Here is a 12,586-nt window from a genome sequence, read left to right on the forward strand (position 1 = left end):
TAAAGTCTCCCACTATTATTGTGCTATTGTTAATTTCTCCTTTCATACTTGTTAGCATTTGTCTTACATATTGTGGTGCTCCTGTTTTGGGTGCATATATATTTATAATTGTTATATCTTCTTCTTGGATTGATCCTTTGATCATTATGTAGTGACCGTCTTTGTCTCTTTTCACAGCCTTTGTTTCAAAGTCTATTTTATCTGATATGAGTATTGCTACTCCTGCTTTCTTTTGGTCCCTATTTGCATGGAAAATCTTTTTCTAGCCCTTCACTTTCAGTCTGTATGTGTCCCCTGTTTTGAGGTGGGTCTCTTGTAGACAACATACGTAGGGGTCTTGTTTTTGTATCCATTCAGCCAGTCTTTGTCTTTTGGTTGGGGCATTCAACCCACTTATATTTAAGGTAATTACTGATAAGTATGATCCCGTTGCCATTTACTTTATTGTTTTGGGTTCGAATTTATACACCGTTTTTGTGTTTCCTGTCTAGAGAATATCCTTTAGTATTTGTTGGAGAGCTGGTTTGGTGGTGCTGAATTCTCTCAGCTTTTGCTTATCTGAAAAGCTTTTGATTTCTCCTTCATATTTGAATGAGATCCTTGCTGGGTACAATAATCTGGGCTGTAGGTTATTTTCTTTCATCATTTTAAGTATGTCTTGCCATTCCCTCCTGGCTTGAAGAATTTCTATTGAAAGATCAGCTGTTATCCTTATGGGAATTCCCTTGTGTGTTATTTGTTGTTTTTCCCTTGCTGCTTTTACTATTTGTTCTTTGTGTTTGATCTTTGTTAATTTGATTAATATGTGTCTTGGGGTGTTTTGCCTTGGGTTTATCCTGTTTGGGACTCTCTGGGTTTCTTGGACTTGGGTGATTATTTCCTTCCCCATTTTAGGGAAGTTTTCAACTATTATCTCCTCAAGTATTTTCTCATGGTCTTTCTTTTTGTCTTCTTCTTCTGGTACCCCTATGATTTGAATGTTGTAGCGTTTAATATTGTCCTGGAGGTCTCTGAGATTGTGTGTGTGTCTCATTTCTTTTAATTCGTTTTTCTTTTATCCTCTCTGATTCATTTATTTCTACCATTCTATCTTCTAATTCACTAATCCTATCTTCTGCCTCTGTTATTCTACTATTTGTTGCCTCCAGAGTGTTTTTAATTTCATTTATTGCATTATTCATAATATATTGACTCTTTTTTATTTCTTCTAAAAAAGGTCCTTGTTAAACCTTTCTTGCATCTTCTCAATCCTTGTCTCCAGGCTATTTATCTGTGATTCCATTTTGATTTCAAGATTTTGGATCAATTTCACTATCATTATTCAGAATTCTTTATCAGGTAGATTCCCTATCTCTTCCTCTTTTGTTTGGTTTGGTGGGCATTTATCCTGTTCCTTTATCTGCTGGGTATTCCTCTGTCTCTTCATCTTGTTTAAATTGCTGAGTTTGGGGTGTCCTTTCTGTATTCTGGCAGTTTGTGGAGTTCTCTTTATTGTGGTGTTTCCTCACTGTGTGTGGGTTTGTACAGGTGGCTTGTCAAGGTTTCCTGGTTAGGGAAGCTTGTGTCGGTGTTCTGGTGGGTGGAGCTGTATTTCTTCTCTCTGGAGTGCAATGAAGTGTCCAGTAATGAGTTATGAGATGTCTATGGTTTTGGGGTGACTTTGGGCAGCCTGTATCTTGGAGCTCAGGGCTGTGTTCCTTTGTTGCTGGAGAATTTGCTTGGTATGTCTTGCCCTGGAACTTGTTGGCCCTTGTGTGGTGCTTGGTTTCAGTGTAGGTGTGGAGGCGTTTGATGAGCTCCTGTTCCTTGGAGTCAGGAGTTCCCTGGAGTCAGGGTTTGGACTTAAGCCTCCTGCTTCCAGTTATCGGTCTTATTTTTACAGTAGTTTCAAAACGTCTCCTTCTATACAGCACCATTGATAAAACATCTACGTTAAAGATGAAAAGTTTCTCTCCTTTCTAAGACTTGGGTTGCTTTTCTGGGTGCCTGATGTCCTCTGCCAGCATTCAGAAGTTGTTTTGTGGAATTTACTCGGCGTTTAATGTTCTTTTGATGAATTTGTGGGGGAGAAAGTGTTCTCCCCGTCCTACTCCTCCACCATCTTAGCTCCTCCTCCTCACCTTACTTCTTGAATCTACTCCTTCCTTATGAATTCATGATTCTTGCTTGAGTACACTCTATGTACACTTGATGCATCTTGTTGAAAGAGTCTTTAGTAACATTTACAACCTTCACATTCAGTCTTTGTATACTGAAATGTCTTTTATTTGCCCTCATTCTTAAAAACTCATGCACCTAGGCAGAAGTTCTAAGTTCACAATATTTTCTTGGACTGTAAAGACTTTGCTCTGTTGTCCTCTGTCTTCTTTTATTCCTGATGAAAAGGCTGCAGTAATTATACTGCTGTTCTTTTATTGGTACTCTGGTATCTTTCTGGTTTTGGGGAGGTGGGGTAGATTTTCTCTTTACACATTGCAGTTCCATTACAACATTTCATCTATGTAAAAATATGTTTATTCTATTCTAACTTTTCAACCTATGATTCCTTCACTTCTGGAGATATCTCATCCGTACCATCCTCTCCACAACTTCATACAACTCCAGTTAGCCTATACTGGACCCTCTCATGTTGTCTTTCTTATCTCTTACCTTTTCCATTTTTATCTCATTATTTATCTGTGCTGGTTTCTGAAAGATTTAATCTGTGTTCCATTTCACTGACTCTTCTTATATTTTTGTTTAATGTATCATTTAACCCATCTGACTTTTCTTCTAAGTTTTAATTGAAATATAGTTGATATGCAATATTTCAGGTTTACACCAAAATGATTCAAATATATGTGCATATATATGTTTTCTTGTTCAGATTCTTTTCTGTTAAAGATTATTACAAGGTATTGAATACAGTTCCTTGTGCTATGCAATAGGGCCTTGTTGGTTACCTATTTTACTTATGTATTTATATATTTGTTTATTTATTTATTTATTTATTCATATGTGCTCAGTCATGTCCGACTCTCTGCAACCCCATGGACTGTAGCCCACCAGGCCTGTCTGTCCATGGGATTTCCCAGGCAAGAATACTGGAGAGGGTTGCCATTTCCTTCTCCAGGGCATCTTCCCAACCCAGGGATCGAACCTGGGTCTCCTGTATCTCCTGTATTGGCAGGTGTATTCTTTACCACTAGCACCACCTGGGAATTTATATCTGTTAATCCAAATTCCTGCTTTATCCCTCCCCCTTTGTAATCATAAGCTTGTTCTCTACGTCTATGAGTCTGTTTCTGTTTTGTAGGTAAGTTCACAGATTCCACATATAAGTGATATTGTATAGCATTTAACTTTGATTTGCTTCACTTAGTATAATAATCTCTACATCCATCCATGTTGCTGCAAATGGCATTATTTCATTCTTTTTATGACTGAGTAGTATTCTATTGGGTATCTTCTTAATCCATTCATCTGTCAATGGACACTTAGGTTGCTTTCCTATCTTGGCTGTTGTAAATAGTGCTGCTATGAATATAGGAGTGTATGTGTCCTTTCAAATTAGAGCTTTCTCTGGATATGTGCCCGGGAGTGGGATTGCTGGATCATATGGCAACTCTATTTTCAATTTTTAAGGAAACTTCACACTGTTCTCCATAGTGGCTATACCAGTTTACATCCCCATATAAGTACTGTATGTTAGGTTATTTTTCATATCTACTCGTTCAATTTCACAACCTCTTTTATTCTTATATGACACTCACTAATTTCTCTTTTATCTCTTTGTTTTTAAATATACTTATTTAAGTTTCACTCATATCCTCCTACTATGGCTTCTCCCTTGGACATGCATTCGCTAATTTGGAGCCAGTAGACAGGGGTTACAGACCAATTTTCATGAAACAAACTCTATCAAATACTGTCAGCCTTCTGTTCGACCCCACTTCACATCACAGGTTCTCCATGAGTGTGCTTCCTCTGAGTCTTGGAGCCTTTGCTGGGTAGCAGTTTATTGATGGCTTTTTCCCAAGCCCTATTGTGGGTCTGGTGCTGAATATCTGGGGGAGGGTATCTCTGAATTCCATCACTAGGTGTTCCAGAGGCCTGACAACCTGCTCAGAGATGATTCTGTTTACAGCCATAACTTACCAAGGGTAGTCAGAGAGAAGGGCAGTCTGCCAGTGGGCAGACAGTCCCTACTTAGGGTCGAGCATCAATCTCCCAGGACCTGATTTCCCCTGGGGGCTCAGGTTCTGCTCTCAGCTTAGTATGAACCCTGCATATTTCGTTTTCCAACCCCACACAGTATTAAAAGTCCTGAATCTAGGGCTGTTACCCAGGGCTCAGCTCACCACCAGGGTTTCCACCTTTGAGCCTTTGAACATATTTAAACATATTTCACCCAGAAATTCTTTGTGTTTGGAATAGAAGATTTGCTCTGTTCAACCCATCAACTTGACAGAAAGTCAAAAGCACTTTTTCAAAGGACTATTCTATTTTGTTTTAAATCTCAAAGCATCTCTGCCTTTCCCAACTTGACACTAAGTAAAGTCACGTCCATGAGTGCAGTTAAGCAAAGCTGTCCCAGGCGTCTCTGTTTCCACCAGTTCACACGGGAGTTAAGGAGCCTCCCGGAAAGATGTCAAACCTAATTTGAGAGCTATGATTGGGGCCATAAAAGAAAGCTGAAGTAAACAGTGACAGGAGCATCAGGAACTAAACTAGTATGGACTTCAGGGACACTGATTGGCCCGGCAACTCTGTTGCAAGTAGCACTGAGAAGAAAAATGATGTGCAAATGTAGAGTTATAAATCCCTTGGGCCAAGTCCACCATGCAACAAAGCCCCCCAAAAGGAGGACTTCCAAGGAGGACATGCCATTTTTCTATGAGTAAAAATGAGGTGTGGGGCTTCCCAGGTGGCTCATGAGTAAAGAACCCATGTGCCAATGAAGATGACTGCTCCCAGTGTCGGAATGAACCCCCTGGAGAAGGGAATGACAACGCATTCTAGTATTCTTATGGGCTTCCCAGGTAGCACAACTTGTAAAGAACCTGCCTGCCAATGCAGGAGACAAAAAAGATGCAGGTTTGATCCCTATGTCAGGAAGATCCCCTGGAGAAGGAAATGGCAACCCACTCCAGTGTTCTTGCCTGGAGAATCCCATGGACAGAGGAGCCTGGTGGGCTACAGTGCATGGGGTCACAAAGAGTCAGATAAAACTTAGCAACTAAACAACAACCACATAAAGAAAAAAAAAAAAAAAAAAGGTAAGCCAATGCAGAGAAAGAGGGCAGACAATAAAGCAGGCATTGCACTGGCTGCCCAGGTGTCACAGAAGCAGAGCCCACGAAGCAGTAGATATGCTGCCTGGCACCTGCTGAGCCTCCTAGGGAGAGAGTAACCAAGTTCAGAGAGGAAGGAGCCGTGGTAGGAGAGGGAGGAGCAGAGAGAAGCGGCTGTCCCCACACTGTCCAGGGAGACTTACAATAGGCGGCTGCCCCACTGCTGTGGAAATGGGAACTTCTCAACAGGACAAACTGCATCTCAGACAACAAGGGGGCTCCACTGTACCAGAGACCAGAGGGGGCCTCTTCTCACTTGTATGATGGGTTGATGTTATTGTTCACTCAGTTGTGTCCAACTCTTTGAGACCCCATGGACTGCAGTACAGCAAGCTTCCCTGTCCTCCACTTTCTCCCGGAGTTTGCTCAAACTCATTTCCATTGAGTCGGTGATTCCATCTAACCATTTCATCCTCTATTGGCTCCTTCTCCTCCTGCCTTCAATCTTTCCCAGCATCAAGGTCTTTTCCACTGAGTTGACCCTTCGCATCAAGTGGCCAAAGTATTGGAGCTTCAACTTTGGCACCAATCCTTCCACTGAATATTCAGGGTTGATGGGGGAGCTCAGCAAATGAAAGAAACAGTTGCAGACAGAAGCAAACACAAGGAGAATACTCACAGATGGCCTGAAAATGAGATACTTTCACATCATTCTGTTTCTTTATCTCAGCAGCCATGGAGATATGCTTTGTTTTTATAAACAAGGAGATGGAAACAAAGTGACATCATTAGAGGAAGGTTGCAGATTCAGGAGGAGTCAGGATCTGGATTCATGGCTACTGCAAAACTTGTGCTCCTCTCCATCATTTCCCCCACAGCAGTGACTATGTTACATTCATATGAACATTTGCCATGTATTATGACGGAGTTTAGCTTCTGAAAAATCAGCAAGTTAGGAGTGGATATTAACATCTTGCAAGCACTCCAACTTGCATTTTCAGGATGTGGATGGAAAATAGTCACCAAGATCACCATCTTGCACAGCCAGGGGTCCTCCGGCGATACACTCCGTCGCAGACCCTGGTATCCTGCACGGCAATGAGTTGCTTTACCCTGTACTTCACATTCTTTCTCCAAGGCCCACCTCCCATGACATCTTTGGTGAAGAGGACCATGTCCTAATTCCTGTACTTCCCTGGCGCCTCCCAGAGTATGAACTTGAAAATATCTTATAAATGAATAAATGATCGGGGCAATGATTGTGACATGCAGTGATTAATAAGGGGAGGGAGTTTAGAAAGTGTCTAATTTCTCCCCTAGTTATAACTTCAGTGCTGAACATTACTGAATTCTTCTGCTTATCACATGATTTTTCAAATGCTTTTGTATTTAATACATTTTGTGACTATGCACCTGATGACAAAGATAATAACTCTTCTCTCATTTCACCCTTGAAGGGTCAATTTCAATGTGCTGGGGTCTCTTTAAGTCAGCTGGTCAGTCTAGTCCTTTTCCTGTTGATCAAATCCTGATGTAAAATATTTGAGAATTTAAATGACCCATAGAGACTTGCAGGAATAACAAGACAGAGTGAGGACTAGATTGCTGAACTCCTGGTGTGGGGTTCATTTCATGCCGACAGGCCGTCTCCCAGTTCCCAACCACATGGGACTCCATGCCTCCCCACTGAAAACACATCTCTCCCTTTAACAGAGTGCAAGCATTGACGAGACTCAATTAAATTTCCCAGGCACCCACGCAACAGAAAAACCAAGTTCAGTCAGAGGGGATTTAACCTGCATTTCAGTTGCTAAAATAAGGTCAGTGCGTTTGCATCCATGAGCACCAGCATGCACACAGCAAGACAATATTTAGCTGCTGAAGGTCTGTAATATGGAAACCTTCCAGTAGCTGAGGCCACCTTTTTAAGCAACAAAAGATTGCTTTTCCTGCACTTTCCTGGAAATAGTGACAGCAGGACCAAGCCCAGGGATCATCAATCTGCCTGACAGACCCCCCCAGAGAGCTCTGAATCTTTGTGACAGTTTTCTTGGCATCCTTCCTGCAGTAGAAACCATGCTGGGAGCCGTTCAGCACTCCAGGCATCACGGGAGCCAGACAGCTGTCACCACCTCCATCCCAGTCCCAGGGTGACCCCAGTTATCACCCCATCCCATCCTCACCTGCAGGCTCAGACTCCCTGCTCAAGAGGACAGGATACCTGGCTGCAGGATGAGCCAGTCTCTGGATCTCAGCCTTCAACCCCGCCTGGGGCAATGCCATACCCGGTGAGACCAGGTCTGAGCCGTGGCTGGGACACACTGTCCCTGTGGACACAGGTGCAAGTCAGCTAGTGACCAAAAGCAACCGCTGGAGATGGTGCCACCGTGGAGAGCTTTCTGATGGTTCATCTATTTTTTTGGTCATTCGGCAACTCTTCCCTCTACACAGTTTCATTATAAGTCCACTTTTCACATGGTATTTTAGATAAAATCTTAAGTTTTCACGAAACTCTTATAATAGCATAATGCATTTCCATTCACTCATTTTCTCTATATACATGGTTGCAACTCATTTAGTGTGTTATTAAGTTTGGACAAGATGGTTGGATAGCATTATCGACTCAGTGGACATAAGTTTGAGCAAACTCCAGGAGACAGTGCAGGACAGGGAGACCTGGCATGCTGCAGTCCATGGGGGTCACAAAGAGTCAGACATGACTAAGAGACTGAACAACAACAACAAAGTCTGAACAACCAGAAATATCTGCTTTGCCCTTTTGGATTAATATTTCATAACGTGAAAGCTGAGCGCTGAAAAATTGATGCTTTTGAACTGTGTGCTAGAGAAGACTCTTGAGAGTCCCTTGAACTGCAAGGAGATCAAACCAGTCAATCCTAAAGGAAATGAGTCCTGAATATTCATTGGAAGGACTGATGCTGAAGCCGAAGCTCCAACACTTTGGTCACCTGATGTGAAGAACTGACTCATTTGAAAAGACCCTGATGCTGGGAAAGATTGAGGCAGGAGAAGGGGACAATGGAGGATGAGATGGTTGGATGGCATCACCAACACTGTGAACATGAGTTTGAGCAGGCTCTAGGAGTTGGTGGTAGAGAGGGAAGCCTGGCATGCTGCAGTCCATGGGGTGGAAAAGAGTTGGACACGACTAAGTGACTGAACTGAACTGAACATGACAACCAGAGACCATATCACTCTGTGGGGTCGAGGTCTACAGAAGGAATATTTCCATCAGTGGAAAATTTTCTAATCAGAATGACACACCAGTGTTCCACTCCGCTGCCCAAGCCTCCCCAAATTGATGATGTTTCATTTAAGGACTGGAACATGATTTTAATAGAAGCCACCTTGACTCCCAGTGGGTGCAGCTGAGTGGTGCTCACTCTCTGACTGGAGACCAGGGCATGGGGGCGGCCAGCAGGTGGGAAGAGAGGGGCCTGGTGGGCTCTGCAGGAGGAAAAGTCACAAGTCTGTGTCTCCAGAGAGGAGCAAAGAACAAGTCTCTAGCTTTGTGAGAAGCAGCGACAAGGGTCAAAAGGCCAGGGAAGCACTTTGTGAATTTCCAAACCAAGGTCAGGGTCAATGTGAACAGTGACCCAGATGGGGCATCACCAGGAATAACAATGTATAGACCTGTCCTCTGACTCACTGACATTTGGACGAGTTTGCTGTGTGTGGAGAGAGTGCTGAGGAAGCCCCATGGGGCTTCTGTCCACCAAGAGTACCCACCCCTAGCTTCCATAGACAAGCGGAGCCAGGGCACTGCTGGACAAGGACAGAATACCCACAGAGGGGACGTTGATGCAACACAGCATCTCAACTGGCACAGAACTTGAGCTTAACAAAGCAAGCAGACACACTCTGAGCACCTGTGAGACAGAAGGCTCACAAAGAAGTGGGGGATCAGGAATGAGGATGAGGAAAATGTGTGTTCGAATATGCAGGCAATTCATCTGAGATCTTATTTTTGTAAAATAGACATTAATCTTAAAATGTACCTATAGTCAGGGCTTCCCTGATAGCTCAGGTGGGAAAGAACCTGCCTGCAATGCAGGAGACCACAGTTCGATCCATAGGTCAGGAAGATCCTCTGGAGAAGAGAATGGCAACCTGCTCCAGTATTCTCGCCTGGAAACTCACATGGACAGAGGAGATTGGAGGGCTACAGTCTATGGGGTCGCAAAGAGTCAGACATGACTGAGTGGCTAACACACACATAGTTGGGTAGGTATTAGTAAATGAGCAACAGATCCTCGAGGAAAAAGAGAAGGATACAAACCAGGCAGCCAACATGGCTTCAAGGAGACAAAGGGGCAGGTGGGGAGGAGAGTGGGTGCAACCAGAGAAGCCACTGCTGTGAGAAGCCCGCACACCACAGACAGAGAGCAGCCCCCGGGCCCCGGCTAGAGACAGCCCATGCTGCAGTGAAGACTTCAGTGTAGCCATAAATAGATAAAGTTATTTTTAAAAATTCATATGTTGCCATCGTGTCCCCAGGACCTCAGCATGGACAGAGAGCCTTTAAAGAGGTGATCGAGTTAAAGTGAAGCATTAGGGTGGACCCTAATCCAACCTGATACGTGTCCTAGAAGAAGAGAGAATTTAGATGCACTTCTGAGAGATACCTAGACTGTGTGTACAGAGGAAAGGCCACATGAGGACACAGAAGGTGACCATCCACAGCCAAGGAGAGAGGCCTCAAGAGAAGCCAAACCTGCCAATGCTTGATCCTGGACATCCAGCCTCTGTGAGGACTGAGAGAAATGAGCATCTGGGTTAAGCTGCAGCCTTTAATACTCTCAATAAAACTCTTTCCAGGCTCCTATTTTAAGGAAACGAACTTTAAGGTCTTCTCCAAAATGCTTCTCAAAACTACCATGCTAGCATTATGCTTATAAAATTCTTCTTTGTTCAGTTCAGTTCAGTCGCTCAGTCGTGTCTGACTCTGCGACCCCATGAATCGCAGCATGCCAGGCCTCCCTGTCCATCACCAACTCCCGGAGTTCACCCAGACTCATGTCCATCGAGTCAGTGATGCCATCCAGCCATCTCATCCTCTGTCGTCCCCTTCTCCTCCTGCCCCCAATCCCTCCCCAGCATCAGAGTCTTTTCCAATGAGTCAACTCTTCTCATGAGGTGGCCAAAGGACTGGAGTTTCAGCTTCAACATCAGTCCTTCCAAAGAAATCCCAGGGCTGATCTCCTTCAGAATGGACTGGTTGGATCTCATTGCAGTCCAAGGGACTCTCAAGAGTCTTCTCCAACACCACAGTTCAAAGGCATCAATTCTTCGGCGCTCAGCCTTCTTCACAGTCCAACTCTCACATCCATACCTGACCACAGGAAAAACCATAGCCTTGACTAGACTAACCTTTGTTGGTAAAGTAATGTCTCTGCTTTTGAATATGCTGTCTAGGTTGGTCATAACTTTCCTTCCAAGGAGTAAGTGTCTTTTAATTTCATGGCTGCAGTCACCATCTGCAGTGATTTTGGAGCCCCAAAACATAAAGTCTGAAACTGATTCCACTGTTTCCCCATCTATTTCCCATGAAGTGGTGGGACCAGATGCCATGATCTTCGTTTTCTGAATGTTGAGCTTTAAGCCAACTTTTTCACTCTCCACTTTCACTTTCATCAAGAGGCTTTTTAGTTCCTCTTCACTTTCTGCCGTAAGGGTGGCGTCATCTGCATATCTGAGGTTATTGATATTTCTCCCGGCAATCTTGATTTCAGCTTGTGTTTCTTCCAGTCCAGCGTTTCTCATGATGCACTCTGCATATAAGTTAAATAAGCAGGGTGACAATATACAGCCTTGACGTACTCCTTTTCCTATTTGGAACCAATCTGTTGTTCCATGTCCAGTTCTAACTGTTGCTTCCTGACCTGCATACAAATTTCTCAAGAGGCAGATCAGGCGGTCTGGCATTCCCATTTCTTTCAGAATTTTCCACAGTTTATTGTGATCCATACAGTCAAAGGCTTTGGCATAGTCAATAAAGCAGAAATAGATGTTTTTCTGGAACTCTCTTGCTTTTTCGATGATCCAGCAGATGTTGGCAATTTTATCTCTGGTTCCTCTGCCTTTTCTAAAACCAGCTCGAACATCAGGAAGTTCACGGTTCATATATTGCTGAAGCCTGGCTTGGAGAATTTTGAGCATTACTTTACCAGCATGTGAGATGAGTGCAATTGTGCAGTAGTTTGAGCATTCTTTGGCATTGCCTTTCTTTGGGTTTGGAATGAAAACTGACCTTTTCCAGTCCTGTGGCCACTGCTGAGTTTTCCAAATTTGCTGGCATATTGAGTGCAGCACTTTCACAGCATCATCTTTCAGGATTTGAAAGAGCTCAACTGGAATTCCATCACCTCCACTAGCTTTGTTCGTAGTGATGCTTTCTAAGGCCCACTTAACTTCACATTCCAGGATGTCTGGCTCTAGGTCAGTGATCACACCATCGTGATTATCTGGGTCATGAAGATCTTTTTTGTACAGTTCTTCTGTATATTCTTGCCATCTCTTCTTAATATCTTCTGCTTCTGTTAAGTCCATACCATTTCTGTCCTTTATCAAGCCCATCTTTGCATGAAATGTTCCCTTGGTATCTCTAATTTTCTTGAAGAACATAAAGACATTATTTTTTTATAAATTGAAAACCTAGGTACTAAATTAATACAATGTGTCACCACCAAGACAGCCTTTATGACTACAGCAGAAGCCAAAGGAACCCAGGGGACAATGTGCTGGGACTAAATAAAATAACTTGATTTCTGCTCCCTGAAAAAAAGGACACCACATGGTATAGCTGGTTACTGAGACACTAGTGAAGCTTCTGAGAAAGTGACTTATTTCCCAATGAGAAGGTCCGGACTCATCTGACTTTACCCCTGGACCTTCTCTTTATCCTGCCTGCAGGTGGCACAACCATCTTGCAACCATGACTGCATAAGCCTCATGCAGAGAGCCAAGCAGCGAAACACCAGGCTGCCTGGCAACTCCGGGGTGCTGCTCCATCCAGGGTTGCCCCCTCGTCTGGTGAAGCCTCCATGGTAATGATTCAGCTCCCTGCAGCTGAAAACTATCCTAATTGATATAAAACAACGCCCACAAAAATGAAAAGGTCTGTTTATTTATCCTATGAATGTTTACTTGGTATCTTGGGTTGGACACAGTGTCAGGAGCTGGGCAAAGGCAGAGAACAAGATAAGGAGACGGTGGGATGAATTGAGAGAGTAGCATGGAAACATGTACACTACCGTATGTATGTAGCCAGTGGGAATTTGCTGTATGCCTCA

This window comes from Bos indicus, chromosome 11 (assembly GCF_029378745.1).
Source record: "Bos indicus isolate NIAB-ARS_2022 breed Sahiwal x Tharparkar chromosome 11, NIAB-ARS_B.indTharparkar_mat_pri_1.0, whole genome shotgun sequence".
In the NCBI taxonomy this organism is placed as follows: domain Eukaryota; kingdom Metazoa; phylum Chordata; class Mammalia; order Artiodactyla; family Bovidae; genus Bos; species Bos indicus.